Source organism: Passer montanus, unplaced genomic scaffold (genome assembly GCF_014805655.1).
Source record: "Passer montanus isolate IOZ18808 unplaced genomic scaffold, ASM1480565v1 scaffold30, whole genome shotgun sequence".
Taxonomy (NCBI): Eukaryota; Metazoa; Chordata; class Aves; order Passeriformes; family Passeridae; genus Passer; species Passer montanus.
Genome location: NW_024367708.1, coordinates 1386646 through 1394120, shown reverse-complemented (window position 1 = coordinate 1394120; position 7475 = coordinate 1386646).

The window sequence follows — 7475 nt, the reverse complement described above, 5'->3', positions numbered from 1 at the left end:
AAAAATCCCTGATTTCAGCACTCCTCAAATATGTCAATTATTGACAGGATACAGAAAACCAAATGCAGTAGCTATACATAAGTGTCACATCTACTCTGGAAGAATTTGTTTATACATATAAATATTTTCATTTAGAAATTAAACAAGTTCAAATTATAATTTTTTCTTTTCTGAATGGGACTAGAATTTCTAGAGGTGTGAGGGGTCCTCTTATGGCATTAAAAGCTGAGAAGTAGCTAACCTACTCATATATTTTGAATTACATGCAGTGGTGACAAAAGAGAGCTATCTAATTAGGTCAACTTCATAAACTGATGAGGTTCAGACACATCTCCAAAATCCTTCTATAGAAACACTCATGTAATTTCTAGTGGTTTTTCTCCCTTTGCTGTGTTTGGTTTGGTTTGGTTTGGTTTGGTTTGGTTTGGTTTGGTTAGGTTTGGTTTGGTTTTTTTATTGCTATGTAATGTATGGCTTAGATTTTTTGAAACTACTTGAAGTTTATAGATAAGGTATTCCCTCAAACTGTAGGTTACAAGATTTAGAAAATATCAAGTCTGGTTTATCTGCTTCTGTTCATGAGTCGCTGCTCTTAACTGTAAGATGGATTCTTCTCATTTTGTAGGTAAATGTAAATTTTTTTCAGTAGCTAAAGTAAACTTCTCAATATGTCATCTTGACTGATGTCTCATTGTGAAGTCTTTGTTCATTGATTCAGAACCTATCTCACAAATTGACTTTAAATGTATAGTGATAAGATTCAAGTCTGCATTCATATTTGGCCACTTCTTAACCAGGAGTACACTGACTTGAAAAGAATGAAGCAACTAAAGTAGCCAGGGAATTAAGATTATTTGATTTAAGATAAACAGAGATTAAAAGAATTTTAACATTCACATATTTTCTAAGGGACAGCAAAAACACTGTATGATAATCCCCTGGCTATCACTCAAAGAAGCACATGCCAGAAATAGAAATTTAAAGAATCACAGGAAAATTGTATAAGTAGGAGAAAAACAATATGATAAAATTAAAACTCAAAGTTGATATGAAAATCAGATATTTCCAAGTCTGTAATCTGATGTATTAGACTTTAATTGTATTCAGAAAATGCTATATTAGTGGGATTACATAAGTCAAATAGGACAAAGCATAAATACATGGGACAACTCTGTGCAGATGTGAAAGGCACAAAAAAAGGGCATTTAAAACCAAAGCACTTCTAATCTCTTAAATTCGTGACATAGATACAGGCCAAACCCACGTATATGTTAAGGCTGAATCAAATAAGAAATATGGAGTGCTTAAATTGTGTTGCAATTCCAAAGAAGAGGACGTGATTGTTCATGTCATAGAGTTCAATCAAGAAAAATACCCCATAATTAGAATTCAGTCACAATTTGGTGCCACACAGCATTTGAGTTTACCTACTTTCTAGGACTGCTTTACCCTGACATTCATTACTTACTCTTCTTCTTAGTCTGGATGCTCCCTTGCCAATGACAGTTTAATTTGTCATGCCTGCTTACAAGTGCCTGTTCTGAAGGAAAAGTTACTTGTCTTCTCATTGGGACTCAAATATAACTCAGATGCATGATCCAAGACCACCAAGAAACCCCAAAACCTATATGAATTTGACACTGTCAAATTTGTGTAAACATCACATCTCATTTGATAGGTGAGATGTAGTTTACGAATGAAGGAGGAATTTGTAAGCTTGTTTTTTTGACCCTGTCAGATAGAATGACTTTGAACTTTCATCTCCTGGAACACTTCAGTGACAAGCAGTCTGAGGGATATCCTCAGTAGGAGATTTTATATTTTTTGAAGACAGGGCACTGGGCTGTTGTGGATGGGCTTGTAATGGAGTTAGGAGGAAAGCAAACTGGCCTTATCCAACTGTTGGGGCTCAGAAGTAGCCCTAACTACTTAGGGAGGGAACAGAGGGATGGAACTATTTGTAGAGAGAATACAATAAAAATGGTGGGTTCAGGTGTTATTTTCAGCTTCTCTTTTGATCCATTTGGGGGTTTGGGTTTTTTTTTCTATTAGAAAGAAAAATCCCTTTTGATTAAGTCTTATCCTCTGAAGGTGATGAGAAAAACTGATTTAGGAAGGTGAACACTATGTTTATGCTTATCATTTCTTATCAGTTCTTATTCAGAAATTAGAATATAATTTTCACTATTTCTGTAGGGAATTTGATTACTCCTATTCTTTCAGGTATCTAAATTTTTGCTACAAGAGTGCATCAAAATTAGAAGGTATATGTTCTACCTGCAGTAGTATTTCATTAACAGATGGAACTGAGGTAAATAAACATGCACAAATATTAATTTAATAAATTTGTAATCATTGCCTGAGCTGAAAATGCATTAATACATGACACATACATTTATATGTATCAAAACTTGAAAATCACAAAACCAGTCACATTTCATATCACATTTAATTTGGTCATATTTAATCAGAAAGAAAATAAATTTCTCTCTATAAAACACGGAAGCTGATTTTTTTGTCCACTTTAAATTACCTCACAAATGAATTGAGTAAAAACTGCAGGACAAAAAGTATAGTAGAGAAAGAGATTTTCAAAATATAGAATAAAAGCCTCTTAGTTGTCTTCCACCTCTTTACTGATTTTATACAAAGGCCTCTTGTTTGAAAATGAATTTTTAATTCCTGAAATTACAGAAAATAAAGGTTTTATCCTATTTTAGATCCTTTTCTTAATTCTGTTAATCTATTTGTAATATCATTCCAATCCTTTTTAGTCAGTAAACTATTATTATAGTAATATACTGGTTTAGTTATGATATTGGTTGATTGTCTTCAATAGGTAAGGAAAAAAACCAGTACAATGTACATGTTTAAAGGGAATACAAAAGCTATCACACCATGTAAACTATACACTATGTAAAATAGTGTACTACATAAAATAGCCATATATATTCACAGAAGTGTTTAGTTTTGGGAATAGGATCAGTCAATTTTCTTATGGCTGAGAAATGAGCAAATCCTTTGGTCCATTTAAAAACTGATTTGTCAAAGAATTAGTTCATACTATTTAGCATCTGGCCTATTTTATGTCTTCTCACGAAGCTCAGGATTTGCAAGCCTGGAAATTATTAGAATATTTGGTAATATGTTGTGTGCCAACACTTTCTTACCATAGTTCTTACTCCTCAAGTCTTTTGGATGCACAGGATGTGCATGGGAAAATCTTCTTGGATGTTCTGTAGCTTCTTATAGCAATACTGACAGCTTCCTCATCAGTACTACATTTATTTCCTTTTTTTTTCTCTGTAGCTTACTGCTCATGGTATGACAATTCCTTCAGCCTTGCTAAACAGTGTCTGCATGGGTTGCTGATGATTCTGCAAGGCTTAGTTTTGTCTAATATCAGGAATGACCTGTCTCGTAAGTTCATCTGCTCATTACAGATGGGACCTTTTAAACTTTCTCTACTTGCTTTTTCTGTCAAGGTTTTGGCAGCAGGTGGATGGGTTACAAGGGTGGTTTCTGGTGAGAAGACACCAGAAACTCTCTGTGTTCCAGAGGCAGCTCCAGCTGGCTTCAAGATGGACCTGCTACTGGCCAAATTTGATGTGACAGAACCTCTGCCATAATATATTTAAGAAACAGTGAGAAACACTGTGTACCAGCACCTGGGAGAGAGGAGTGAGAATAGGTGAGAACAAGGTCATGGAAGACAGAGGATGAGGAAATGCTCCAGGTGCCAGAGCAGAGATCTCCCTGTCCTTATCTCAACGATTTTTTAGCTTATTTTCTCTTTGTCCTGTTGATGGAGTAGGATTGATAGTGCTGCTTGTTGGGCACCTGGCAGCCAACCAAGGTCAACCCATCACACTTTTCTCATAAAGCACCAGTAGGGAAAAAGTCAGTAGCTACTTGGCTAAGGTCAAACTTATCCCCCAAGGGTGTATCTTGGTCAAACACATCTATGAATATATTCTATTTAAAACAAAACAACATCTTACTTCATAGAACCAGATCCCAAAGTAGCTTTGCATATAGAAAATGTATAAAGTATATAAATTAAATCATAGCTACATATAAATGTAGCTATGTTGTATGTAGGGCTTGTTGTTTTTGTGTGTGTGCATGTTTCTAGTTCTTTATCGGTGCTGTCTGTGCCAACAGGAGCAGAAGATGAAGCCCAGAGTCAAAGACTTAGAGAAACATAGATAAGTATACAGCAGGACAGGAATTAAAAGCAAAGGTGAAAATTTCTGGTGTGTTTTTCTACATGGTGAAACTTGGTTGCAACGGTAACTGTGTCAAATATCTCAGATCCCTGGGAAGTAGGTTTCAAGTGGTAATTCTGAAACATGAACTCCCAGAGACCACTTTGACCAGAAGTATTTTCTCTTGAAGGAAGAACTATTTTTTTGTCAATTTAAGTGCTGTGACAGAGCAAAAAAAGTATCAAATGTAGTAGCAAACACAAATACTCCAAGTAGAAATTACTGAAGTGGCATAAATGTCACATTAATATGTCTTTCTGTTTATTTTTTGCTCTTTAAGGTGAATAGTAGCCCTAACTTTGTAGTTCACAGACCATCACTCCTCTGAATTTCAGTGTATTTTGTCCTTTAATTCTTTTTCATATATGTGCCATATTTGGCAAAGTATCAGAAGCATCTCATCAGAATGAATTATTTATAAATATAGCTAATATTTTGAAAAACAAATGTGTGTTTCTTGAGGTGACAATCACAGGAAATAAATGAAACTGTGTAGTATTATTTGTGAATATTGATTGATTACTTATGAAATGAAAAGCTGATCAATACTTTGGAAATTGTTTCATTTCAGCTTCCTATATCTATCATTCAGCACCTGGTTGCTAATGCTATTTCATTAAAGGTTGTGCAAATTCTGGAAGGTCATGCCAGTGACAGAGTTTTGACTGCCCCCAAGCTGCTGATTATTTTTTAGGTTCTGTTTAATTCTCTCTTATTTTCAAGAAAGTCATGTGTGCCTGCAAATGATGTGTGATGTTTGTTATTTCTGGATGAATGCACTTAATTATCTCTAAAAATCATTTAATCAACAGACGTCCCCTCCTCCTTCCTTTGTACTAATCATTCTTTATATTCGTGAAACTTTTTTTTTTTTTTCTCCTGAGTCCTTGTGTTCTCTTTTTTCTTAGCTCTAAAGGATTTATCCTTCAGGGCAAAGCTCTCCCTCAAAACCAAAAATTGTGTAGCTGCTTTAAGCACACCATAAAAGCTTGGCAAACATTCCCTGGTGTATGTTTTAATACATCCATGAGATCTATCCAGACAGCTTAAAACACAAAAAAAAACAACCAAAAAAACCAAAAAAACACACACACAAAAAAAAAAAAAAACCAAAAAAACCCAAAAAACCAAAAAAAAAAAAAAAAAAAAAAAAAAAAAGGATTATATAATTTTAGTAATTACTACAGTGTGTTGTAACAACTAATGCTTCAAAATACTCCATGGTACTAATAGTAATACACTGTGTGCAAGGAATGAAAAATTTCCAGGGTCCACAAATTTAAAATCATCCTTCAAACTGGAAATAAAAATAAAAACATTACCTTTGCAAAATGACCGTTAATATTTGTTTTATTGAAGCATAACTTTTTAAGTGCTGATACTGCAATATTTTAATCTATTGCTATTATATCACATGTGAAACTAATATAAGTACCAATGATGGGTGTATGTTATTTGCATAGTATGCAAAAAAACTAAGAAAATTCTGGTTTTGTGCTTCAAAGAAGCTTAAGCCTTTAACATAACCACTTAGGTCATAAGAAACTCCAGAAAATAGTTATCAAACATTGCTTAAAAGTATATAATTCTCCACTTTGGAAGAATTCTTTTCATACTCTTGGCCAAATATAAAGCTGAAATGAGGATCAGTCTGAAAGACAAAACAATGACACAGTTTTCAAAACTACATGATTTTTAGAGTCTGTTAATTCATAGAAATGCCCTATAGGCTTGTTGACATCAAATTCAGTCTCTTAAAAAAGTATAGATTTTATGTTACAAAAATACAATTTTTTGACAGAACATCCTAACAACTGTTTTTCAGCCCCATGAACAATAGGATTGCTCCACTTTTTTTTTTAAACTCTAGTGTGTCATTTATCCATTTGTATAAATCCATCCAACAATCTTATCCACTCATATCAATGAGAGCTTCAGACAATTTGTTATCTTAATATGTACAGGCTTTTTTTGTCCTAGACCCTTCATTCTAGTATATATTGTGGGAGAGAATAATTTTCCATACCTATTTATTTTAATATTAGTGCTACTTATAACTATAGTATTATTGCCTGTGGTGCCTAAAAATATTTGCTGCAACTCAAAACTTTACACGGCACATATTGAGACAATTGTCAATTCTCTACAGAGCTGACATTGCAAATACAGGATAGATGCATGTAATGTTTGTTAAAAGGTAGGTACTTAATAAGATAAAATATACTAGCATTTTTACACCTTTATAAATTACTCTGTGCAGTTAGTCTCCCATCATAGTCAATACAGAGAAATAGGTACTCTAAGATTGCGTACCTGACAGGTATGTATTGACAGGTCTGAACCAAATAAGACATAATGCAACATATACATGCTATTTTCCTTCATTAAGTACAAGAGGATGGCAGAGATACCAGCTCTCACAGAGACTTCTGCAGTGTACACATTTTAAGTTATATGAAATAAATCTAAGCCACAAAAGAATTAAGCTGTTCTTAAGGATATTGTGGATGTTTCTACAGTACAAAAAATGTATTGAGGAAGAGGTAAAAATACCATAATTTAGCATTATATGGCTTAAAGACTTTCATATTTTATTTCATGTTTCGAGTAAAGAAATTACCTGTATCGTAATCTCTATAGTAAATTCAGACCTGGACTACACTTTATAATTTGGCTAGTACAGGCATTTTGGAGCAAGATGTCTGAGATATTAAAACCAGATATCTTGTTGGTTAAACTAACATTGCAAAGTGAAATTGTCCAAATTTGTTAGCATAAAAAAATCCTTTTTGACATACTGTTCTGTACACATGGGCTCTGCTCATATAGCTGTGGTGGCTATGCATGATTATTATGCTGACAGGCTGTGGAATATTCAAGCCTTTCAGGGAAACTACTGTCAAAATCATAAAGGAAATATAATTTGCATGGGCCCCAAGTTCTCCAAGCACAGTCCTGTTAAGAGTCAGTTTGAAAGATAGCCTAGTGATAGTCTTAACCTTAAATACAAATGTTATACCTTAAGGACTAATGGCTACTATCAAAGAATGGATCCAATATATTCATAGTGTATTGCAATGTCTGTCTGACATGGCAGTCTTCAGGACAATAAAATCCCCAGTATTTCAATTATTAATTCTTTGTCTGGTAACAAAAATGCTATCTGAGGCAGTGTTTAAATTAGTCTGTAGTAATAGGACTATTGTA